At 48.4% G+C, this 26,385-nt stretch overlaps 1 protein-coding gene across 3 annotated transcripts in view; it reads left to right on the forward strand.

Moving 5' to 3' along the window:
- LOC8053393 (complexin) overlaps window positions 1–26,385 on the forward strand; it is a 1,077,036-nt gene that overhangs the window by 723,028 nt on the left and 327,623 nt on the right. For all 3 annotated transcript variants that reach the window (XM_042287376.1, XM_042287377.1, XM_040500741.2), the window contains one exon: window positions 6,630–6,696. The gene's annotated coding sequence lies outside the window, so the exon portion shown is untranslated. The remainder of the gene's footprint in view (window positions 1–6,629; window positions 6,697–26,385) is intronic.

Here is a 26,385-nt window from a genome sequence, read left to right on the forward strand (position 1 = left end):
CTTTTCGCACTTTGTATGGAGCGCTTGTTCGATTACACAACTCGGAAAGAAACTCCTGCTGGCTTAATGGCATATGAGGAATACTTTCGAAGCTTGCATCGGCGCACTTGGAAATGGCGCCGAATCGGAAGGATCACGTCGCGATTTCGCGGTGTGTCGTTTGAAACGCCTGACTTCTTTTGAGCGTTGCCGCTCACGTGGCAGGCTTACGTAACCGGCGGGTCCCCGAAAGGGCAACACTGCGACGGCGAACGGCAGGCTTGTCCCCGGCTGCCTTTTGCGGATTTTGTTTCTTGTCAGGCTGGTCCCCGGCTGCCTTTTTGGGGATTTTGTTTCTTTGTCCAAAGTGCCCGAGTCATCAAGGTGAGATCAAAACATCATTAAGGACCGGTTTCTAAATGAAGATAGAGCGCGCGAGGCTTTTGACGCCACAGTCCCACGAGTGCAGAAAGGAGAGGCGTCGAGGCGGTCGTCGCCCGCGGCCGAAAAGCTGGCCGCTTTCAGCACCGTCGTCGGAGAGCCATAGACGGCAGCCCGCGTCAGCAACCAATGGCCACCCGCGTAGACCCAGGGCCGTGAGATAAGGACCCCTTTTCTCCGCAGCATGCATTTTGCAGGACCGATGCGACGGCCGCGGCCAGTCGCGAGGCAAATGCGGCCGCCTGCGGGCACTATTCTAATAAAGGCCATGCGGGAATCGACGCTAAAGTGGGCCTAATGGGATGACTGCTATCTCGGCGCTCGAAGAGAATGGCCCAGCGGGCTGTTTCCGGTCCCCTCCGCCGCGCCGCCACTCCTGCGCCAAGTGCGTCGTCAGTCACCGCGCCGCTCTTCTCGCCCGTCCAAATGCGGCGCCGTGGGCTTTCGGGGCTTCCAAGGTGCAGCTCGACCTGCGGCGGCCGGGAGCGCCCCGTCTGGGCATCCGGGAGATGGCCATCTGGCTGGGACGAGCGCATCAGTCGCTGACGCCAGTGGACACGAACATCCGAGTTTGTTTAAAGACCGACGACGGGTTCGCGCTTGCCACTTTTCCCCCGCTTCCTCCTCTCCCCCTTCTACCCTATCCACCGTGTCCTGTTTCCTCCTCCCCCAGAGGATCTTCTGCCTTGCAGAATCTCGTGTCTGGTCGTTGGCCTTTAGGGGAAACTATCAAACATTAGAAAAAAAAATGAAAAAGAAACATTCGCTCTTTTTAAAGAGGTTTGCTTTTGTCGTTTTTCTTTTATTCCTCGCTATAAATTATCCCCAACTTTTGACCCCTCTAAGTAGGCCAATACCATCCAGGTAGAGCGTGACATGGCACGTTTCATAATTTGTCTTTTAGAGCGCAGCTCTTAGGCGCCCATTTCCGGCATCAGCGGCGTCGCCGTCGCCGTCGGCGTAACCGTGAGGTCACGTGACCCCCTGAAATCACGTGACCTCAGGGGCGGGGGGGGGGGGGGGTTAACGTGACCTCACTGTTACGCCGACGCCGATGGTGACGGTGACGCCGCTCAAGCCAAAAACGGGCGCCTAAGAGCTGCGCTCATAGGCGCAGCTCCCGAGAGACCACGGCCTCCGTGAGACCACGTGGACCCCGTGGCAGAGTAGCAGGCAGTATGAGGAGGTGAGGAGGAGGGAGGAGGGGTATGCCTTCCCCTCAGTACCCTTCCATCCTCCTCCTCAAGAGCTGCGCTCTCATTCGGCGTTACACGGAGTTGTAAACGGCTTTCATTATGTATGGTGAATTCCACTCGTGTATCTGGAGCGCTCCAAAAGAGCTCCCACTTGGAGCGCACATCTGGCGGCAGATCAGGCTCAAAATACTCATCCTCCACTCGTAGATTTGTGGCAATTACGCCTGTTTCGTGGAGGACTCACACTGCTGGTGGTAGCGTGTTACAAGTAACGGCTTTACCGGTAACGCGTTGCTTTTTTTCAGTAACGTGGCAACGTACCTACGTTACTCATTTCGAGTAAGGGGTAACGTAGTTGCGTCACATAATGCATCTTCCCAACTCTTCAAGCAAAATTACTTAAATTGTTTTCGTGTTTCTAGCCGCCGAGTCATATAAATTCTTTCACTCCTCTGACATACTTTCAAGATATTATTTCGTTTTACCACGCAACACAACCACTTTAGAAAGTCTCAACGCCCACGCCCTTTGCCCAATGTCGAATGCCCAACGATCGGCGGGCAGAACCGTAAAAAAGATAAGGAAATTACGTTGTTTCTACATTGACTTGATGTTTCTTGAAATATAGCGCTCATACATGCCTCCAATGTCAAAGCAGTGTAAGCTTTAAATTCATAAATAAAAAGTAACGCAGAGGTAACATGCGTGGCTTTTTATGGGTAACGGTAACGCGTTCCTTTTATTTTGAGGTGACGTAGGTCTGTAACGGCTCCTTTTATTTGAAAGTAACAAGTAACATGTTTCATTATTTTTCCCCGTAAAGCCTACAACACTGGTGTATACTTCAACGCAGAAATCGACTGAAAAAGATGTGACGTTAACTGGCATGCTGCTCAAAATATATTAGAACACTTATCATGTTTGGTAAATACGAATGTTCATTTGATCGTAGGAAACAGCGAGAAAAACAGACGATGACGTAGAGAAAACACACGGGACGATCGCTGACTATCAACTAAACTATTTTAATAGGAAAACACATGAAAACGACCATTCATCTTTGGCAGTACGCCCCCCGTCAGCGTATCACGAGACAATGCATAGCAGCGTGATGGCACGTGTTAAACGCGATAAAAAGTGATAAGATGCTAGTCTCTTGTTTCTGGCTCAGCCAAAAACAAGCTGAGCCAGATTAGCCCTACCATAGAAAGGCGTGTTAGCATGCGAAAAAACCGAATAGTCACGGTTGCACCGTAAAGCATGACACACAGTTCGTATCATGCACCGTTGGAGCAGTGTATAGGATACCTCTCTCGTGCGGGCGGATATACACTGGTCAAACAGGGCGCTGTTTGAACATCCGTTTAAAAGAGAGCTACAGAGTTCATTGAAGGGGTGTGCAACCTCTCATCTTGCGATGCATTGCCGCGACTGTAAGTATGAGCCAAGATTCAGTGAGACCGAAGTTCTGTTCAAGCACTGGGATCAAGTGTCTAGAGAGATAGTAGAAGCATGCTAAATAAAAAGGGCGGGAGCCTCCTGTGTCAGCCAACCGTCTTTGGCACTGTTGGACAGTGAGGTGGCGTTTTTGAATTTGGGCTAGCATCATATCACTTTTTATCGCGTTTAACACGTGCCATCACGCTGCTATGAATTGCCTCGTGATACGCAGACGGGCGGCGTACCGACGGCAAAGCAATGTTTTCGCCATACTTGTAGTGACAATATTTCAAGATTGCGGTGCCCTTGTGAAAAAGGTCTATGGGCCTCCTGCGCTGAAGCTTTGAACAAACTGTGGCGCCCTCGTTTTGGGTAGTGCAAGCTCACCTGGTTGGGACTCCCACTATTGTGGCGCCTTCGCCGGTATTTTCCCCCTTCTGTGTAGTGCAGAAGAACGGAAAAAACACCTTTGAATGTCCGAAATCGGCTAAATTCAGCGCCGCAAGACAATCGAAAGTTCCGGATTCATGCCACCACCGCTAGGGTACGCGTCTCGTATCTCTTAGTGGTGATGTTAGAACATCTGGCGTCCCGACGTTTTAGAGCGCAGCTCTTAGGGGCCCGTTCCCGGCTTGAGCGGCGTCGCCGTCGGCGTCAGCGTAGCCAAGGTCACCCCAAGGTCACGTGACCCCCAAGGTCATGTGACCCCCAAGGTCACTGAACGGTCACGTGACCACCAAGGTCATCCCAAGGTCACGTGACCCCCAGAGGTCACATGACCTTCAATATCACGTCACACCCAAAGTCACGTGGCTCCCCAAGTCACGTGACCCCCCGAGGTCACGTGCCCACCCCGAGGTCACGTGACCCCCTCAGGGTCACGTGACCCCCTCAGGGTCACGTGAACCCCTCCCCCGAGGTCACGTGACCCCTCGATGACGTCATCGTCACTGATGACGTCATCAGTGACGTCACTGATGACGTCACCGGCATCCGCATCGTCATCATCGCTGCTGACGTCATCAGTGACGTCACTTATGACGTCACCGGCATGCGCATCGTCATCATCACTGATGACGTCTCGGTATCCGCATCGTTATCGTCACTGATGACGTCATCGGCATCGTCACGTGACCCCCGAAGGTTACGTGACCCACCCCCAGTACCCTTCCCTCCTCCTCCTCAAGAGCTGCGCTCAAATTCGGCGTTACAGGGAGTTGTAAACGGCTTTCACTTTTTTGTTCTTTCTTCCCCCTTATGTTTCTTTGGGACGCGTGATACGGCGTTTCTTGGTTCCCGCTCTTATCGTCCTTGCTTTGGCCTTTGCTTCAACAACGTTAGCATTTTTCGTTTTTTTATTATTTCCTCGTTGTCGTGTTCCACGCCAAAGCAGGCACGCTTCTATATGTCAGGCAGTTTGAGTCGCTCAAGTTTGTACTATCCAAAACAAGTCCTAACAAGTCATTTTTTGCAGCGCCTCCTGGGCAACGCAGGATGCCTACAGAGGGGATTTACGGAAGGCAGGCGGGCCGTGGGAGAAGGGGCGGAGGAGGGGGGGGGGGGGGGGGTTACTGCTCATGGAAGCCGAGTCTATTGGCAGTTCCGCAACTGAGCTAATCTAGTAACGTTGGGCACTGCACATATGCGTAAGGTTATTTCTGCTTCACCATAAATCCGAAAGGAGCCGAACATTGAGGCGCAGGCATACTGCCGTGGGCCACCCTTGCACTGCACGAGCGCATGTACACAAGCAGCGTAGCACAAGCAGCGTACACAAGCCGCGTAGCATAAAACAAGTGGAAAGGAAACGTTTACCGAATATACGGCGTCTCGCGGCCTCAATATTGCACTAAAAAACATATTTTTCCCCTAAAATTTATTTTTTGGCATGCGTGTCCCAACCAGACTAGTAAAAAAAAATATATTTTTAGTGGTGTTTTAAGTTAATTTCCGCTGTACAAACGTATAAATGGACGCAATTAAGCCACAATGTCTTTTCTGGGAGCTAAGTTATTGCCATATATTAATTCGCAAATTATCAGCGTTTTTTTTTTTTTTTTTTTTTTTTTTTTTATCACTCAAAACAAGTTGGGTTCTTTTAGTTTTGATCTCCTAGTTGGAAATACAAAATTTATTTTCAACGCGTGCAAATACTTCTTGTTTTCACATGAACGATCTTTTTCTAAGCTTGGGAGAATGTATGACCTACATGTTGTTGAATAATACAACATAACCGAACATTATCGGGGTACTTGGCAGCCAGCCTGCTTTTATATATTTTCTCTACTGCTCTGAGCCCTAGCTTAGGCGATCTACGCGCCGGTAATCTTTCGTGAAGCCCAGCGACCTCTTTTGTCTCCGTCCAGCTTCCTTCTATAGAATCGTCCCTACCTGCCAACACAAAGAGAAAAGGGACCGGCAACAGCTGCTAATTGGCTGCCAGGTCTTTCTGGTCGACGTTTATTAAGGCTGGAATGCCGTGGTGTTCATTTTCGCCAACTATCTTAAGCTTTTGACAAGTTCAACAACACATGTACTTAGGTTAATTAGTGGAGCGAATTTCGTATGCTAGAGACTGTCTTAGTTACCGTTACACTAGAAAACCCGAAAACATCATCATTGTCTGATAGGGGTGTGCAGTATTTGAAATAAGTATTTGAAATACTTTGACTATTTCGCATTGTGAAATAAATTACATATTGGCTAATGTATTTGTCAATTGTACTCAAATACTGCCCAGATACAATTTTGGGCATTGTTATTCCCAATCAAATGCGATATTATGCACTATTTTCAATGGGAGTAATATGGAAAGACCATGAAACTTGCTGCGTTTTTTTTTTCTTCTAATAATAAGCATCGAAGAAGGAAAAAAAAAAGAGTATAGAACAAGGAATTAACGGGGTGGGTACAATTACTGACTTTTTGGTTGACTGATTCAATTTTTCAGAGTGGCATTAACGATATGTTCGCTTTAACTGTGACTTTCACATTGAATTTGTGCTGAATTCTTTAAGTTTCCTGACGTTATACCCGCCTATGTTATAACAAAGAAGTGTTATTTTTAGATCTGCCGCTTTCTTTTAAGCGCTTGATATTTGGTATGTATATAAACTCTTTATTTGGGAACGGTCATTTTTAATTTTTTATCCGGGTTTAAATTAAGTCAAAGATGTCAGACGATGGCGAAAAATGTACTTTTAAAGATATTTGAAGATAATCAAATACTCTCGCATTTGTATCTTGTATTTAAACACTTTTCTAAAAAAGAGCATTTGGATTTATAATGCAATACATTTTTGTCGAAGTATTTCGTATTTGTATTTCCATTCATTTTTAAAAGAATTGTTTCCATCCCTGCGTCTAAACAAAAGTACTCCTTTTAGAAACCTGCTTGTCCTTTGCGACAAGACGAATAAAATTTTCCGCTGCCATTTCGTAGATATCGAAAATTTGCGCGGAGCTTTCGCCCAGTAGAAAACTCGGCGTTTGAGCTGCATGGCTCCCGCCTAGAGCTGGTACAGTCTCTCGTGGCAAACGAATGAACCGCGCATGATTTTCTTCTCTTTTCAGTTGATGGTGTCTACCGCAGTAGCCCACTATCCCACCACCAACCCCGCATCTTCACACTGCTAACACTGTAAGTTGATTTTTCTGTTTTTTTCTGCGGCCTTTCTAGACGCCTTGCATTTGACTCTCCTGGTCCTATCCTCATCCGGAAAATACCAAAGAGGTGGGCCGACCGTGACAGTGCCCATTCAATAGACCCTTTCCGGAATTCAGTCTGACCACTTTGATGACTATCATCATCATCTGAAAACGGCATATGTGCTATACTAATGGCGGCCTTCTGTTTACAAATGAAGGAAGAAGTTGAAGATGCTCCTAAGCAGATGATTCGATGCCTTTACATTCTCGACGTTAGCGCGACGTGAAGCAGGAATTGGACGCAAGAGCTGCGTAAGCGTTCATTCCTAACTCGGTCCCAATCACTCGGCTTCAAAGCACCTTGATGTATAGGACTCTATCAAGGCGCCTATATGGGTTGGCGCTTCGTTCCTACTGGCTGCTTTTGTTTTGCCATCGACACAAAAAGAGATTGAAAAATAATTGTAGTGAAGTGCACATCTTCGTTTACCGTTGACCTTTAAGTGACGGTGCCCCATTAAATACTGCAGACCACAGGTTCATTGCCGCCATTAGTATAGTAAAAGATAAACTGCCATTTGAGACACCAGATGGCACTGAATTCCGGAAAGGGTCTATTTCTTCCGGTCTTTTTCCATCGTTTAGGAACACTGTGGAGAAAGAGAGAAAAAAAAATTAAAAAAAAAAAAGGAAACGCAACCTTATGAATTCCGCAAAATTCTCACTCCGACGGCGTCATGCAATGAAACCGGAGTGCAGTGCAGTTTACATTGACGCAATTTCGTCGAATATCCCATCGGGCCAAGCTCGCGCCACTCGGAACGTCCGCATCGGGCAGCGTAGCCCTGACGGAAATGAATACAACCGTACGAAAAGAGAAGGAAGCAACTTTCCGGGCACAGGATCAATATTAAATAATACGAGTGGAGAAAGCGCACAGAGTGTTTCACCGGTCGTAACAGCGAACGTGCGGCAGCAGCCAAAGAGCGCTGGAGATAAAGAAAGAAACAAAACGTTGCTTTTGTTCCCAATGGAGCCCCGGTACAAGGGGGAAAAAAAAGGCTTCTTCGGCAATACGAGTTGGCACGGGCAATAGAGCGTGTAGTGCATCGAGCGAGCGTCGTGTCAGCCTGGGTCGTAGCACGGTTGTTCATGGGAGGCTGTACAGGGAGCGTGCGGAGTCGCTTCCCCTCCCCCCTTCAACGCCGCGATGCCGAAGGAACTAACGTCATAAACACGGTCAAGTGTCGCCAGTCAACCTCCTGCGGAATGCGTCTACGGGCGTCAGCAGAGTCATGTTGCACACAGATGGCTGAACGTTGTTATGCGTGTGACATGTGAAAGTGCGCGTAATAATGTTCCGTTGTTTGTGAGCGACATTGCGTTGTCCCACGTGGCGCCCCCTCACGGTCGAGAGGGCCTCGTTCTGTTCTTCCCCTTCTCCATGTCCCAACTGTGCCCAATGGTCGAGCACCGTCCTCGACACAGTTGCACCTGTTCGGAACGACGGCTTTTGGCCGCTGTCGGCGGGCTCCACTTTCCACGAAGAACCCCCTTTTTGTAACGCGCAGATTCTCTGTTCCGCAGCCTCATGCTAAGTTTTTTTTTTTTTTTTTTTTTTTTTAGAGTTGATGTGTTTCACATGAAGCTCCGTCTAAACAAAGCGCCACCCAAAGAGACGTTCGGCGCCGTCGTGGTGCCGCTTCGTTCCATATTTATTTTCTCGGCGGCCTCTATTCGGAACGAGCCTAATAAATCACTCGCTGTTCAATAGCGCCGCATGCGGGATCGAGGAATCCTCGCCGCGTCTTCGACGCCCGGGTCACTGCTGGCCCCTTCGCTTCAGACACGGGTCGAGAGCCGTCTTTGCCCCTGACTCCATAATGTCCGCGGGGAAGAACTTCGCGGGAAGATCGAGGATTTCATCCATCAGCGCTAGATTCCAGCTGGGACCCGAAGACGGACGACACCGCGACGGAATTTCAATCTAGTTTGCCCGCGTCGAACGAGGGTCCCCGGCTAGATCTCGGACTCACAAAATCTCTCGCTCGAAGCCCCGGGTTAAATGCTCCGCGATGCAAGAAGGATCACTTTCATGACTTATTCCCGCGCATCGGTGGTTCGGCCAGTTGCGGACTGGAGCGACGTTGCTCGTTCTCGGCAGTTGATTGGTTATTCCAGCCGAATGTAGGCAACGAAACGCGTCGCCATGGACACGAGAAGCGTCCTGCTCAATATACAATCTTAGACTACATTTTTTTTCTATGGGAAAAATCCAATCTGCGTTGGCACATTGACATGGAATGCTAGGACTGACGTTTATTATTTAGGCCTGGCAATAATGGAACCTGTAACAGTACGTTATACTAGGTGCGATCTGATTTCATGATCTCCTGGCGCGTCGCCCGTCAGGTTCTTTATAGTGTTGAAACTTTTATAGAGTCACTCGCGTCTGCATTATACAATGTGTTTTACCACAAAATGCGTTGAGCTGGATTTTATGTGAAAAAAACGTCACCCCGTGCTCTAACAGGAAGAAAACGCCTTACACGCAGGCCAAGGCAACACAAGAATGCTTAGTCCATATATCAGGTAATGTACAAGCATCCAAACAGAAGTAATTCCTAGTCTTGATTAACCATAGGCTCTCATAATTAGGTGCAATTAATTGTACTGAGGGAGAGTTACGTTGTGGCGCAGCGGGAATCGAACCACGGACCGTATGATCCGAAGCCCGATGCCTTTGCTCTGAAAGGAAGCTCCAGCGGCAGGACCAAGTACGACTCACGGGAGCCTGCGTAAACACGCTATCGCCGGTGCTTGCAAAGGGCTGCCGAATGACGAAGCATAACTCCCAACGGCATTTCTCAACGTGGGGGGGGGGGGGGGGGGGGGAGGGGGGGGGGGGAGGACCATAATGGGCCCACTACAGGGGCCCTAATCTGGACACTTGGCGAGAAAGACGGCGAGAAATGTGGCGGCTATGATTGGCCGCCGCGAAGGTCAAGTGCGGCGTCGGCCAATCACGGCCGCCAGATTTCTCGCCGACCTTTTCGCCAAGTGTCCAGCTTAGGGCCCCAGCTCATCGGCCGTATGACGCCATGACTTCGCGCAGCATCCAGCTGATACGTATCTGGCGCGCTAAACCTGAAGCCCCTTGATATGTCTGCATTTTCCTTGCAAATAGCGTCAAATGGGCCAAAGCACGAGGCCCGCGCCTCGAGCAGCCCTTGGATACAAATGGCGGCGCAGTATTAAAATGAGTGGCCTTTTTGGAAGCGAATGACGGAGCAAAACTCGCTCGATCGAAGCACGTGTTTTGCGCGTTTGCAAAACAATGGTCTTTGTTACTTGCAAGAAACGTGAAGTGGGAATTGTATCAAGGGGCTTTGGGGCTTTGAATACACCTACTCCCCTTGCGGTCACTTCATCCACTTTGTTTAAGCTTAAACGGGTACAGAAACGAAATGACGTGAGCCCGAGCTCTCTATCCCCTCGTTTCAAAGTCGGCCAGCGAGAATCGCAATGCGTATCGCGCTCGTGACATCAATAGCTCTCGCACGGTCAAGGGTACTGTAGTTGCTAGCCTTGCCGCTTGGTGGTGTCAACGCGTGACAATCTCGCCTAGTAATACCCGAGGACTGTTCGCCCTGAAATTACTGCAAAGGTGCGGGCGAGCTGGACAACAATAAAAGATACATCGTTTATTCTGTCCAGCTCGCCCGGTTGCGGAGAGCCTTGCGTCGTCCCGCAACGCTCTCCGCAACTTGCTACGATACCCGGGACTCTACTGTCAAGGCCATTGGCGCGCAGGCGCAGTAGTGGCATCTTTGTTGTGAAGGGCTTGGCGGAGGGGGAAATGCGGTCTACGAAAACTTCCTATATTCATACCTTGTTAAGTTTCAACAGCCGTTGTTCGAAGTTCTCTTCAATCATCTTCCTATGTTTCCTGGTGAAGATATATCTGCCGCGACGACCGAAGACCCTCTCAACGGATGCGCTGGAGGGAAGAGCGGTGTTGTACCGCACAAAACACTTTCCGTACCAGTTCGTGGTTTCGCAGTGCTTCGACGGACGCTTCCGAATCTTCCGAGTCCTAGGAAGTGAGGCGCTTCACTGTTGCGACCGCCTGTGGGGCAGCGAAAATCGAAAAAAAGAAAAAAAATCCCTCGTGGACAGATTTTCCGGCACTGTCATTGTAGGAGAAGCAGCAGCGGAAGCGACAGTTTCGCCAAACACAAACCCATGTTGAAAGGGAAGCTGAAGCGGTTCTGTATTTGAGAAAAAGAACACTGCAATCGTCTTCATTTGGCCTCCAGAATCACGAATGTTGAGATTATTTTTCAATTTGGTGCATGTAGGCTGCAGAAAATTTCGAAGTACCTCTGAAGCCCTTCCTTCCCGGAGCGTGACATATATATCCGGAATTTTCAGAATCTCCGCGCTCTCGCGCATGTTCAGCGTATATCAAAGCTGTGCACGCGCACTCTTGCTATTTTCAAAAAGGTCCGAAAAAGACGTCACGACTGGTGTCAGTGCCAGGAATATTGGTGACTCCAGCGACTTATAGGGGACGCCACTATTGGGCGAATATGTCGGTCTAATGCAGGTCGTGGCGTGCCATGTGCCAGCTCAACGCACTATGCTGGGGCATCAGACAGGGAGCATTGGACTCAAAATGGTTTGCCCCGCTTTCTGTCCTCCACGTTTCGAACCTGCGGTGATGTGTTGGCGTAAACGAGCTTTTCGTGGAAGCGATGAAAGAGCTGCTTATATACTGTCCTTCCACGATGATGATGAACGTTGATACACGCGGTATGTCTGGTTCACGCGGTATAGGTTACGTTCAGAGCAACCTGGGTCACAAGCTGATACATACAGTTACGACAGAGTCACCGAGACAACTGTTCTATTGCGCAAACCAGCGACAACATGTAATCATGAGAGCCACAAGAGACGAGCAGAAATCGCGAAAGGACCTGTTCCGGCCAGTTCAGTGTTTCTCCGATAGGTGCCGTCCGTTTTGCTCGAGTCACGAACACACGAGCGACACGCACATGGCGGCGAAAGATCCTAGTATGACGTAACGACTGGTCGGAAGTTTTTCGTGATTTCTCGCGTCTAATTACAACTTCGGTGGAAAACGAACGTGATATTCAAATTCGCGGGATAAAAATACCCTTCAAGAGCCTCTTCAGCTTCCCTTCAAAAAAGTTGAGTGCGCGCGAGTGCCCGTGGGGTTGCAGCTGAGTAGCCCGTACTCGGCACGCTCCCCCGCGCCCCGAGAGATGGACGCGCATTGACGCACGGCAGGGCTTCTTCTGGCAGGTTACGGGGGCGAGGGTGGGGCGCCCAAAGCTGTACTTGCGGCTTTCGGGCTGTCGCTCGCCGAGGCGGGCTCCTCGTGCTTCGGACGCCAGGGAGGGACAATTGGTTGGCTTATCGATTGCCTTCCTCAGGGATGATTGCAGGGGGAACCTTTTTCTTTCTTTCGCCGGCGCTCCTGCAGGCTGTCGCGTCTCTCGGGCCGTGTCTTGTCAGAAACAAGCGGCCGATAAAGCGGGCACGACGGCCGCCTTCTGTTTCACTGCCTGGCCAATTAGCGGAGCCTGTTTCGGCGCCTGTCGCCTCCGTTGCGAAATGAACATTGCTGCTTCTCCAGAGGTTGCTTTTCTTATCACAAGCCGGCAAAGATGGATTGATGGAGCTAGGACCAAGTGCTCCTCCGGTGGCCGTGCTGGGCTTTGGTCGCGAAGGGCGCTTCGGTGCATGATTTGGTGTTGCAAAATAACGCTGACGCTACAAGAGACAAAGATCTTAGGAGATTTGACAAGTTGGGACGTGGTGTCGTCGGTCCCCAATGGGATTCTCCCGCGCTATGACGTCTGTCTCAAATTATTCCCTGTACTTTTTTTTTTGTTAATCTATCGCGTTTTTTGCGCCATGACAGTGACAGAGTCGGTGTACGCGAGAACGGTCTCCCTTTTAGTGTATGGCAGATATATCTGAAGGAACGATACGCTTCAAACACAACCATCCCCCCCTTTCCCTCTCATTCTAAGACCGAAGACCACCGCGACCAGTAGAAAGGGCCCTGGCCAGGACGATACACATGCGTCCGCAAACCACGATAGCGTTCTACGTACTACGCGATTAAGCCGCAGTTCTGGGGCCCTAAACTCGTTAAACACAAAGTTGGAGCCGAAAGTTCGCGGAGCGAGCCGATTGGACGCCGGCGACAAAAGCGCGAAGTCATCAGCGTGATCGTCCAATCTGAACGCTCCGTGAACCTCGGCTCCTTACTTTGTGTTTGACAAGTTTAGAGCCCCTGCTGTGCAAGGGAGGGAAAAGTGTCGAGCGGGAAGGAAAAAGTGGTGAGAGTTGAGCTCAACACTTTTGTTTAATCTTTAATCACCGATCTTTAAAGAAAACGAAAAATGCTTATTCGACTTCCAGTTAGGATGAATACAGCTTCCCAAAAGTTATCGTTATGAAAAAAAAAAAAAAAGATTTTATGCATGCATATACAAGAAACGCTTCAGGAAGCTTAACATAGCATTCATAGTTTCTTTTAATAAAGGCATTTCCGTCTATCGGCCGGTTTCATGAAACTCCATTTCATTTCCGGTAAGTTCCGTTCCGCCAGGCTGATGAATACCGTCTGCCAGTTTTCCCATGACATGCAGAGCATTAGTTATTGGCGTCGCTTTTGTGCGATGGTGAAGCACACAAACGTGTAAGTAAGTACGATCGGAGACGTGTTTGGACCGCATAAACCCCCCACATACTCCGTTATTCTTCCCTTTCAAACTCGCCCCGGTGTCTCGCCGATTTGTCTGAAGTCCGAATAAAGACTGGTATGTATAAAATTCGAGTACAGCCCGATGCTCCTTTATGTTCCCGACTACTCTGTCGGGTGCAGTCAGTCACGATGCAAAGGGACTCGAGCGAGCTGGGAAACACTGTGTCCGCTCTTAGAAATACATAGTGCGAATGGTCCTCACCATGGCGTCCAGCGAGATTTCATACAGGGAGTACGTCATGTGACCTTCGTAATTAACGCACTCCGTTAAAGTAACCGCAAACAACAAAATTGGCACCACATAAAATAAAAAAAAATATTAAGCTTAAAAAAAAAAATCCAGAACTTGAGCATTGCAATTTTTCTGGAGTCGTTCATACCAAACAACCCAACGGTCTGAGTGCTATCAGGAAATCGCTAAATAAAAGCGCAAAAGTGTTCGTTTCTGCTGTTTTCTAGACAAATGACAGACCGTTGTGCACAGCATATAGACTGTGCTTAAAAATCAGGAATATTATTCAGCTCCCAGAAAACCAGATGAGAAAAAATGCCTCAATGGGGAGCAGATCCCCCCGTACGAAAACAACGCTGCACACACCTATGCGAACAGAAACTGAGGGAGAGAAGGAGACGAAACCGCGCTGGGACCTCAGAACGCCGAGCTCAAGTTAAAATGATTAGTGGGCAGACCTATTAAGCTGACTGCCTTTGTCTCCTTCGGGCTCGTCGAACGCATTCCAATGCAGATGCCAAACGCCTGACGCCGGCGTTCCGCGTTCGAAAGGCTCTGTTTCACTCCGTCGTCGAGCGTAGCAAACGTGGCGTCGCACAGCGTACACCTATACTGATTGTTCGCAGATATCGAGTTCTGCTCGCCGGCCAATGAAAGGACCACGTTCTGCACTACACTACGTTCGCTGCGCTCAACGTCGGACTATAACAGAGCCTTAACGCGCTCGACGAATGCGTGGAGACAAAGTCAGCTAGCTTTACGTCTGCCCGCTAGACATTCAAACCATTTTGCCGAAGGTGGGAAGCTCTCGCTGAAAACCAACTGCAACTGCTCCCTTCCGTTTTCACCTCGACACTGACTACACAGCTTGAAGGGAACAAGGGAAGCAATATATTGCTCCCATGTTTAACTCAGACTTGGCGCGTACTGCGTGAGAGGAAAAAATATTCCCCAACTTTGTTTTATCCCCCCGGTTTCGACTCCAGCTAGACGACTTCATGGACGGGTTTTCCGGTGCTCACGGCAAGCATTCTCGGTATTCATTTCCCGTCGTGAAACGAAGGGGGGAGGGCTTGGGGGGCCTAATTTATCCGAGGACTTTTCTTGTGAGAAACATTTTCGTCTCGGCATTAACGCTGAAAACAGAGCGGTCTGTTTTGGGCGCCTTCATCATCCGAGCGCAAATGGCTGTTCGGGCCGTTTAAATTGCTTCGAAGTTCTTGCTTCGGCATCCATTTACATTCCATTACTTCTTGGCTGTCGGTCTACATTAGCGGGCGCAAAGAACGACTCGAAACATGTCTGAAATCTACGCGCCTAATGGCGGGAAAGAGAAGAAAGAAAGGAAAGAAACATACCGAATAAACGTTACTCCCTGCCCGAGCCGCATAAACATTACCAGCTTCTGAAACTCAAAATCGGTTTCGAGAACTACGTTCGCGTTTTGCCTCTATCTTTTTTCAATTTATTTTAAAGCGCTCGAAGCTTGCATTCAGTTTCGCTCGTCGTCGCAATTTACTGCTCGTTCTCCGACAGTTGAGGGGACGCGAGGCGTTTCGAATAATTTCAAGCTCGCAGTGTTCACTCTTCATACACTTTTTCTCCCGCCCGCTCACAACTCTCTAATGGGGTAGTGCGGCTGCCCGTTGATAATGGATTATCGGCCGCGTTGGTTGTTGACGTTTCCTTTTCTTTTCATACTGTTCCAGGTAACGGACGGGGCTTAATTTAACGTGTCTTCATTCCCTTTACTGCCTTTAAATTCCCCAAGAGGATCATTACATAGAGGGGCGCACAGGGGGGACAATACTCTCTGCAAGCATTGCCCATGTTTACCGAGCTCAAAACCAACACACAACACGATATGCGAAATTTAAAGGCAGCATAGAAATATCAAACTTAATTAAAATAAAATCACCGCTTTTTCGCACTGTCGTGGCAAAGGCACTGGCAGACATGTACAAGTTATCCCCAAAAAGTAACTAAATTTCGTTACTCATTACTCGCTCAAAAAGTAACTGAATACTTGTTACCGATTCTCAAAAAGAACGCGTTAAGCCGGGGTCGCGTTGCTTCGAATGCCGCATGGCAACGAGTTCAAGGACAAACTCGGCACGCGGCATTCGAACCACGGATATTGCGGTGACTCGTGTTTGCAGACTGTCTTTTTGTATGATGTATGAACAGGGTGACCGCGGTTTTACTTTACCTCAAAACTAACGAGTTACTTTTCTCGTTACTTTGACGATCAAATACAAAACTGCTTTTGTTTCATGTTTTTTTTTTTTTGTTTTCTTTTCAGTAGTCGTCGCACTTAAACAGTAGCTGCGTCTCGAAGTTTTCATCAGTCAGTCAAGGCGAACTGTGGATGCTGCGGCCCTCGCGACCCAATAAGAGCGCTGGAGCAAGGCACGTGATAACGCTCCATGGTCAAGGCCATGGGGGCCTCGTTACTGTCAGAGCAACTGCTCTGTCCACGACAAAAAGTAGTTCTAGGCTTCTTTTTTTGTTCTGACAGCAATTGAACTCACGCGATTCAATCTCTAACGTGGAGATATGAAGAATAAAGAATAAATAATAACAAATTTATGAGTTTCAATTACACTGAAACCAAAAAAGTTACGCCACATCCGTATCAGCTCGATTGTTTTTCGTCCTGTAGCGCCGTAGACGTTGGCGATCGCAGTTGTGTAATCGGCCTTTTCCGCACAAAACATCGCACTGTGCCCTGCCATTAGCACCCATCACAGATTCTTGGCTAAATTGAGCGTATGGTTGTCTCATGAACTGTTCCCGAAGTGCTCGCGATTCTAGCGGACGGAAATGTTGCAGCGGTGGACGTTTATCCAAAGTTGGTTGGTTTCGGAACAGACGACTCTTAGCTGGCAGACGACAGCCCATTCCTCCGCATTTGGCGTCGTGACACAAATGTTCCCGTGACGTCGGGTCACGTGGCTTGCTCCGACGCTCTTATTGGGTCGCGGGGCCCTAGCCTCCAGAGTTCGCCAAGTTATCACGCCTTTTTTGCACGTCGTCAGGGCTCAGTCACGTGACAAAAAAAAAAAGATCACGTGACCACCTATGGTGGTCACGTGATCTTTTTTGATTACGAAAAAGGGAGACATTCTTTTTCACGGGTGTTCCGTTTTTTTCATAACACAGTTTCAGGTTTTAATGTCTGTGATATGTTAGGGTCATGGAATCGTCATGTTTATTTTTTCTCAACAAAGTTGTTGTGAGTGAAAATAACACTTGCGACGTAATTGAGATATGACGCTGGCAAACATTGAAAACATACTTTGTAATGATTTGTGCGCGAATGTATTAATGCGTTTTTCAACTCCGCCAGATTAAATGGACCCAGTGTCCACAATAATTCAGAAAGACGTTGGCTACAGGATTCTGTACCTCGAGACCGCTTACTGGAAATTCCAAGCAACATCGGACAAGTCAGATACCTCTGATGGAAAATATAGCTTTCTGCGATGCACGTGAGCTTCGCCACCAAAGCTTTGAACGGTTACCAATTATTATTGCACAAAAGATCGGAACGATGAAGCTGACGTTGGCAGGTATGACGAAAAGAACACCAGGTAGCAGTAAGATTACGCAGTGGACATTGTTTTGTACATGGAAGCGCTTCGAGTCGAAGAGGAGAGCTCCCTTCAGAGGGGTATTTTTCTTTTACTGTACCGGTTTTTAGACTAGTTTACGGTGTAAGATGTATATATATATACATATACGTGAGGACACAGAGCACGGCGAACGCTACGACGAGATCAGCCAAGGAACTCCTATTGACACGGGTCCAAGAAGCTCCAGCCGACAGCGCCTCCGCCGTCCAAATGGCACAACTAAAAAGAAAGAAAAAAAAAGGAAAAAGTGGGTTGGTTTAATTTAATTTGGGCGCGCACTCTTTCCGCTCGGAGCGTCTGCTTCTGAGCTTGAAAAACGCTGGCTTGAACAGCGCGCCACAGCTCTGTCCGCTTCAACGCGTTCATTAAAAAACCCTAAAAAGCAAAAAAAAGAAAAAAAAAGAAAAAAAGAGAAATCTTTTTTAGCAGTTTGGGTGGGACACGCGTGTCAAAAAATTAATTTTACACGCAAAACAAATTTTTTAGTGCAATATTGACGACGCGAGCCGCGATTTAGTCGGTTGTCACCTCCTTTCCACCTGTTTTTCTCTCGGCATTACGGGCGTGTGAAGAAGAGGTGGGTCGGCTTCGCCTTTACGTTGAGGTGGAAAGAGCGAATGACCATTCCGTGACGTCGTAGACTTTGCGCTCAAAATTTCAAATAAATTTCTCGCCGCCAGTATTGCTCTAAAATTTTCTTTTCGCGTAAAATTTATTTTTCACACGCGTGTCCCAACCAGACTGTTAAAAAAAAAAAAAAGAACATGTTTGTTCTGTTCAGGGGCCCTTTAAACTGTTAGTGCCGCCGTTGAGGCACCAAACTAGTGTCACTGACGAAGCATGACATGACGCACCAAGAAAGAGGATATTCAAAACAAGCATGTTTTCCATAGAGAAGCATGGGAAACCGGCCCCGCCCAGGCTGCCATTAGGCGCTTATCGAAGAGCCATCTGGTGTCGCAGCTTGCAACCAAGGCGAGTAGAGGACTTTATCCCGACAGCTGCGACGCGCGCGCTGTCCACACCTATATATAGTTTACACAGTGCACAGGGTTCTATAGGCAATAATCACTGGACGCCATAGTTGAGGGCGCTGTTTATAGCGCATGCTCAGAACGAGCTCTCATTAGTAGGCTGCCAACACCGGCAATACTGATGATGAGGAATGCACGTTGCAAAAGAACTGCGGAAGCTTGCCATCAGCATGCGCTTAGCATGGCCGCCGGTGAATAGACTCCCTACATTACATGAGTGAATGACGTATTTGTAAACAGCGGTCATTTGAGCGAATCAACGTTATAGCGAATTACTGGACCGCGTGATACCCCCCCCCCCCCCCCCCCCCCCCCACTGCTCTCTCCCTCTCTCCAGTTCGTTCACACCACTTCGCGGCGACAGTCTGCGGCGGCTCATAACAAAAATGTTAACCCGCCTCGCCCACCCGTAAAAGCCACTTCGCGGCGGTCGACCATTCACTAAAGTGTCTTTCGATGAAAAATCGGCGTTCGCTAAAACGTTGCTTGATCTACTGAGTGCCACCCGTATACTAGTTACAGCAGTAAAATGTCTTGTAAAGTCATTTTTGACATGCGCCTGATATTTAGCGGTGTTGTGCGGTTTGTTAGTATTCCTATCGCGGGTTTTTAAGTTCTGAATGGGCAACACTGATCGGGACACAACAACCCTTCATGTTTCGCATTTTCGCCTCTGGGACTTGACAGAGGTCCTTCTTTCTTGACTTGTCGCTTTCACCACGGGACGAGGTTCTTTAAGTTCAAGTAAGAGTGAGCCTACTAGACTACACACAAATATATTTCACGATTTTTACTTTTTCTTTTTTCGTTTAGGAATTACCGTGTTGGACGGGAAAATAAAAACAGACGAAATATCTGTTGAAACGCCCAACCGGAGCCCCCCATAATTAGAGCCCTGCGCGGATAGCAGTTTGGTCATCCGCGTCCGATCCGCATCTGCAGACTTCGTTTCCGCACCCGATCCGCATTCTCAAAATTCGGGAACGCGACTGACCCTCAATACACGGATTCATTTTACGTCATAAAACCAAGCATGAATAAAAAAGAGTCCGAGGACACCTAAGCACTTATGAGTTGTGAATGCAAAAGCATGAATGTCGTTCTTCCGCTCCCTCCGTTTGGGCGTTGTGGCGTGGGCGGCCATGTTTCGGTACTGCCAAGGTAGTGGCCGACGGCCGAGCGCGCGCTCTCGTGAAGTGGCCGCGGCGCGCTGAGCTCGGCCGTACAGCCCCTCCGGAGTTTGCCCGAGCGAGCTGTGCGGCCACCGCTCCCTCTCACCGGCGGTCGGGCGCCGGTAACGGAGGCCCTCTCCATGGCGCTGCGCCGCCACGGGGCTCTACGAGGCTTTAATGGGAGCCTCGTTCCTTGATGACGCGCGCCAGCCAATGGGAGCCTATCCATCATAGTTCTGCTAGAGGCGACATTGAAGCAGGGGAAGGTGCCGATTGGCGCGGCTTCAAAGCTGATGATGTCGGTTCGCTCCATGGGTCCTTCCAGAGACACTTAGCATCGCTGCAAAGATGATCGCAGTTATGAGATCTTCGCGGGAGTCCGTGACACTGACACTCTGTCCAGAGAATGCGCTCAAAAGGAAGAACATTTTCATAATTATTTTCCTTTTTGCCTTGTAAAAGTTAAAACCCACTTCAAGCAGACGCATATTTTATAAACATGAGAATTAATTAAGGAGAGGCTAATAACATTGTGTCATTTTATTTAGTCCAAGCAATTAAAAAGTGGGGGACGAAAGACGCTCACTCAATACAGCGACACTCGTGAATGTACGAGTAACCTACTGGGAAAGTATCCCAAAATTCAATAATGCAACACCTCCTACCGGTTTCACTTTTAAACACAACCCTCGATCACCTGGATGCGCGGAAACATATACTGAAAAACAATGTAGTGCCAACTGTCGAGAAAAAGAAAGCGCACACACATGCAGCGTTTCACTTGTTGAGGTTGCTATGTTGAAGAAACAGAATATCGTCAACATGGACGGATTCAGACCATAGTTCGCCTTTTTTAAATTAATACCCGCTCACGAGAAGTCTCTCTCCGTCGGTGCACTTGGTTCTGGGGTGGAGTGCACGAACTGCGCGACACGAATGAGGTGCGGAAACTCGTGCTGGCGCAAGTTCCACCACTCGAAAGGATAGAATTCAAACTCGTCGATTTACTTGTGGCTTCCTTGTGGCTAGTACGTTTTCGTGTTTCTTTACCCAAAGAAAGTTTTCTGCTCTCGCCTGCCAAAGAAGACGCTTTCCCGGGACGACTGAATGGCTCCGGCATCTTCTTCTAGGGGCAGCATTCTTGGCGTGATGTGACGTTTTAAAGGGATCTTTGGTGAGAATGAAATTTTTCTTGACGTAAAGAACAATTTTTTCTCGGATTGGCACCTTTTGTCCAAGAGAGTAGTTTTCTCCCACAATGCATTCGATGATGCACTTCATAGTATCACTCACTTATTCGCTTTACACTGTGCGGTCGCACACGCATAGGCAAAAATGTCGATCCTGACCCGCGGATATCCGTATCCAATCCGCATCGGCAGCCCATGGCATCGGATCTGTAATCCGCGAAATGATTAATTTTTACCCGTATCCGCCAGTTTACTGCAGATATCCGAGGATGATCCGCGGGTAATCCGCGGATATGCATATTTCTACTCATAATGGTTCGTTCGTAATCCGCGAGGTGGAGCGACTACATCACTGTTGTTGTTTTGTCCGTTTCTTCTTTTTTTTTTTTTTATCGTTTCCTGTCATTCATTGGTTACTATGGAAGTTCTTCACCAGCTCGCCTGTGTTTTTACCTTTTGTTCGCTGCTGAAATTTGAAGTGGAAAGTAAGATTTGTTTGACGCTCTTAATTAGAATCATACTGGTCAGTTTGGCAACCCCCATCGTTTCTTATTCCTCGGACAACTGTATTTGTGCATGAAATAAAGAAGTCTACTAGTTCCGTCTCACTAAAACCGTGTAGTACAGCCAAAGCTACAGGGGATAGAGCGTATGCCAACCTTTTCAAAAGGAAGGAAAGGAGGAACGAAAGAGAAGGGCTGGGATTCCCCCGTCCCTCGTTTCCGTCCTCTTGAACAGGTCGGGATACACTCTCTCCCCTGTAGCTTTGGCTGTACTGCACGGTTTTAGTGAGACGACAGGTCCGCAGCATTCCCTCACGTATACACGACAGCAGATGGCCCACAGGATCCAGATCACCGCACTTTCCACGCCGGGTCCGACCGCCAAGTGGCCTTATGGCGGAGGAAGCGCTCAACACGACCACGCCGGTCGTCAAAAAGGGCGTCGTCGGTCGTTGCCGTTTCGCTCTCTCGAGTGCGAAGGCTGTTACCCCCTGGCGAACGCGGTCGTCCCCGCGCACGCTGTCGGCCGCATACGGTAGCAGCGTTACTGCAGCACAACAGCGCAGCGGCGACGAAACGGTGCTCACGCTTCGGTACTCTGCAGAGTTGGGAGCGGAACAGAAAAACGGACGCCGGTACGGGCGTCGATTAATGGGCGCACCGGCGATGCTCCGCGCAAACTGCCGTCGCGCGCGTTCCCCGCCAAAGGTGCCGCGGTGCGATTTATAACGTCACGTCCACGGCGAAGAAAGCTTTCTACGCCGAGCGCGAACGTGGGCGGAACTGCGAGATATTCGGGGAGCGTGAGGACCTTCGAAAGGTGGACATCTGTCGCGTTGTCCGCTTCGAATAGGGCGATGCGACGAAACAACGGCTGCGTGCGTGTTTAGTCCCCGATAAAAGCCATTGGTATCTGTCTGTACTAGCCACGGATGCTGCAGAGAAGGAATGTCAGTGAGGGGGAGGGGGCGAGAGAAGGGAAGGGAAGGCAGCTTAGGGAATTCAGGATTTGTCAGATTTTGTTGTGTGGAGATGTATGGAGCGGAACACTAGTCTACATTGTAATAGCGTGCGGAGGAAGAAACGACGACAGGTTGGTGAACCGGTGGTGACTGTTGTCACAGCTCAAAGCTTTGGATATGTATCATGAGCACATGAAAGACCGTGATTTGCGATTTCTTCCAAAGCATCTTCTTCAGAAGCCCCTAAGGTCCTGCTAAACTGATTAAAAAGAAGGCGAAAATAACGAATGTGAGGAAGTACATGCAGAAGGCCAAACATTGGACAGCCTTTCAGCCCAGCTTATGGGTTCGGTTAGTACGTGGTAAAGGCCAGGGGAACGGGAGAGGGCTATCCAGGGCTAAATCATCGAAGCAATTTATTTCTAGAATTTGCTTCTACGAGTAGAAAGTGAAGGAGTTATCGGCGGTGGTCTTTGCTCACAAGACGTCAAGCTTTGTAGTATAGTCTCACATCTCCGCAGCATTGCTCACCACGACGCTGACGTTGCAAGGCTGTGGACGAAGGGACAGTTCAAGTACGTCTAACGTGCCAATGATAGCCACATTGTATCTTTTGATTACAAGGATAAACAAAGAATTAAACAGGACAGGACAAAATCCCAAGATGCTTAAAAAACGCCCCCCCCAAAAAAAAAAAAGAAAAAAAAAAGAAGAGATTTATACATGTTCAAAAGGCCGACATGCCGGCAAGGTAAAAAAAAAATATATTACTTAATGAGCATGCGATCCCGAGAAACTTGGTCGTGGAAGCGCCGGAGTCGCTTCCAAGACGGTGCGTCCAACTTCTTCCACGGCCGCCGGTACGTTCCCTGGCAAGACGGGAGAAGACAAGAAACCTCACGCAGCGGTCCTCACCGTTGCTGAGAAGAGGCAGACTCCAAGATGTAGGGGTCGCTTAGGATTACCTTCAAGAGGGTGCAGAGCGAGAGCTGCCCCCGCTCAAAGCATGCGCCCTGGATGCCTCTGCTCCAACGGATTGGAGCTTATGAGCAAGATGGCTGAGCATTCTTCACGCGGCCGTGGCCGTGGCACTTGGGGAAATACACTGAGCATATATCTCCACTGTATACGATCATTTAGACACTTTGCAATCCTTGTACCTTGTATCCTCCACAAAATGTGTCGGTGCTAACGTGGGAAGCGCCTGTTTACGCGAGGTCTTGGTTGTTTATTTTAGTAATATTTTTTATTCGCCCCTGGCAAGGTGTGCAGGGTGGCTAGTGACACCTTGGGACTAAAATAATTATATGCTGGGAAAGTAGCGCCAAGCTTTCCCCAGCCCCCCGTCTATTGTCGTCACTTTGGTTCATAAAATGACCTATTCCTTGTGGACCACTCCATTCTTGGTAAGCCGATCTAATTTCGCTGCTGACGGGTAGCCTTAGAGAAACGTTTCTCGTATACAAAGATTTTGCTCTCCACACACCGGCGAAACAAGCGCACATCTTCGTACCGCCACCACATGTGGCGCCGGTGCTTGGCGCCATGGCAAAATAAATTACTTGTCTTTAAATACCCAATGAAGAGCAACAATGCCATTGTAAGAGATCTGTAAAAGTAAACATTAATGATAAGTGGATTGTGTGCACACCACTAAATATACTTATATTGACGAAGAACACCTTCAATACGATGATTCTCCATGGCAATCTTGGTGCGACGGGCTTAGAACGATCATCTTGAATCTTCGTAGATTTGAATGGACCGAAATGGCGATTTGGGGGGGGGGGGGGGGGGGGGGGGGGGCTAGCAGCGGAGACCGATCGCCTTGCGAGATTTTGGATGTCTGTATGTTAGAATCTGCTTGTGTCCGTCTAGCAGGTATAGAAGCCAAAGGGTTCGAGGAACACTTAAGCACTTCTTATGAGTTGTGAATGCGAAAGCAAGCACGTCATTTTTCCGCTCCCTTATTTCGTCTGCAGCGTATTTGCGTCAACGACAAAGCAGCGCGCTCTGCCGGCGAAGAGAGGGCGCGTCTCCTCGCCGCTCTGACCTTGGACATTTTGTGTTAGCGGCGCGCTGACGGACACCATGAGGTGGCCGTCTTTGAAATTTACGCGCAGCGGCCAATGGGAGCCTCGTCGACGCGCGGCGCCACCCAATGGGACTGAAGCCTAAAATCCACCAGCTGTACTCCGCTCCTTTGGGATCAGGGAATTTAGGTGCCGTTGGCTAGCTTTTCGCTGGGAGCGGACTTCACTCGGCGAAGGGATTTAAGGTGCCGTTTGGGGCGGTTTCAAAGCTGATGACGTCGGCTCGCTCCATGAGACAGTTAATGCTTTCGCATTAATAACGCTACTTTCCCAGTATCCAGTGACTTCATTCGGGATTAGTGAAATACGCGACCCATTTCAGTCGCTGTTCACGTGACTCGACAAAACCGAGCCGCTTTTCGGGGCAATTTCTGACCAATGGCGTATCCTGAGAAAGAGGGGGGGGGGAGGGGGAAGGAGGAGGAGGAGGAGGAGGAGGAGGAACCGTGCTTTCTCGACCGACCAGAAATTTCTGCCAGGGAAGGGGAGGGGTAGGCGGGGGGGGGGGGGGGGGGCTGGCTGACGAGGTCACTGGTTGCTGCGGACGCTGAACCCTATCCTTGTTACTAAAAAAAGTATGAACCTTTCTCCATTTTTGTTTTCTTTCCAGATTTTCTCAATTCATTAAAGCTAATCCTCTTCCCTCCTTGTCAGAAAGAATGAAAGTCTTGGTAGTTTGAAAGATGGATTAGATGCAACAACGACCACTAACACAAAATGAAGTGTTCACCGAAAGCATCCATCGCACAATGCCCTCTTCTTTCGTCGCCTTTTCTCTTCCTTTTTCAGGGTTCTGCGCCGCTGCTGTCCAGTTTAGTTCAGTGTTCATCTCGATTGCTATTCACCTACAAAACGTAATAACGAATAGCAGTAGCATGCTATTCTCTGCCTAACGATGCTTTCTTGTATTGATTTTATCCCTCTCTAAAGATCGCCTGCCACTTAGATAATAAGATATTGATTCTGGATTTCCTCTGAGTGCGCTATTATTCATCAGTGTTGTAGTCGTTACCGATGAAAAGTAGCGAAATCTGTTACTCGTTACCTGAAAATCAAAGGAACACGTTACCGACCTAAGTTGTCTCGCGTTACCGTTATCGATAAAGTGTAATGAACGTTAGTTTTTTATTTATGAAATTAAAACGTTTTACTGTGTTGACGCTACAGGTATGCATAAGCGCTATATTTAAAACAAAAACATGCCCATGCAAAAATGCAATATAATTCCCGTATATTTTTGTTGCTTTGATTTTTAATGAATGTGCGATACGTGGAAAAATTAATTTATCTCCCTTGGCGCTTAGAAACACAAAGAAATTGAAGTGCAGCTTTCTTTTTAATTTAGGTAAGGCGATGTAACGTTTAACGTAACTACGTTACCCGTTACTCGGATAAAGTAACGTAAGTACGTTATCCGTTATTGTTTTGAAATCTAACGAGTAGGCTAATACCTTGCCGAAGAAGCGTTACCCGGAACGTCGTTAGCTGTAACGCGCTACCGCCGACACTGTTCATCACATAACTACTACACGTGAGTAGGTTGAGTTTTAGAACGGATATTTTTATACAAACCTAGATCTTAATAGTTGAAATATTTCTGGGTATCGTCCGTTCATGTGGAAGGTACTTCGAAATGTTGGCACGCAATGTTTTCACAACTGCTGCGCAATGTTTTCTGCGCAATGTTGCTGCGCAATGTTTTCACCAAAAAATTAGCGCCGATGAGTGGAGACTTCGCGATTTTGAATATTGTATCATAATCTTCGTTCTTATCGCTTGTAGTTTTCCTAAGTATGCTGGCCTCGCGTGGAGATGAATAAAAATCAATAAATAAAAATGAAAATCCGTTTCTTAAAATGAATACGCGAATGCAACCTTTGCATGCGTCATTCCAGAACCAATAATACGTTCTTTTTTTTTTTTTAATAAATCGAATGGTGTTGTTTGTCTCAGCAACGTGATAAAATAAGTAAAAAGCTAAATATACACTTTTATTTGGGGATTTTGGGGGGGGGGGATTTTTTTTACTTAGCCCGCCCCCCTTCCCTCCTCTCCCCT

The sequence above is a fragment of the Ixodes scapularis genome, unplaced genomic scaffold, assembly GCF_016920785.2.
Source record: "Ixodes scapularis isolate PalLabHiFi unplaced genomic scaffold, ASM1692078v2 PGA_scaffold9__187_contigs__length_104089568, whole genome shotgun sequence".
In the NCBI taxonomy this organism is placed as follows: Eukaryota; Metazoa; Arthropoda; class Arachnida; order Ixodida; family Ixodidae; genus Ixodes; species Ixodes scapularis.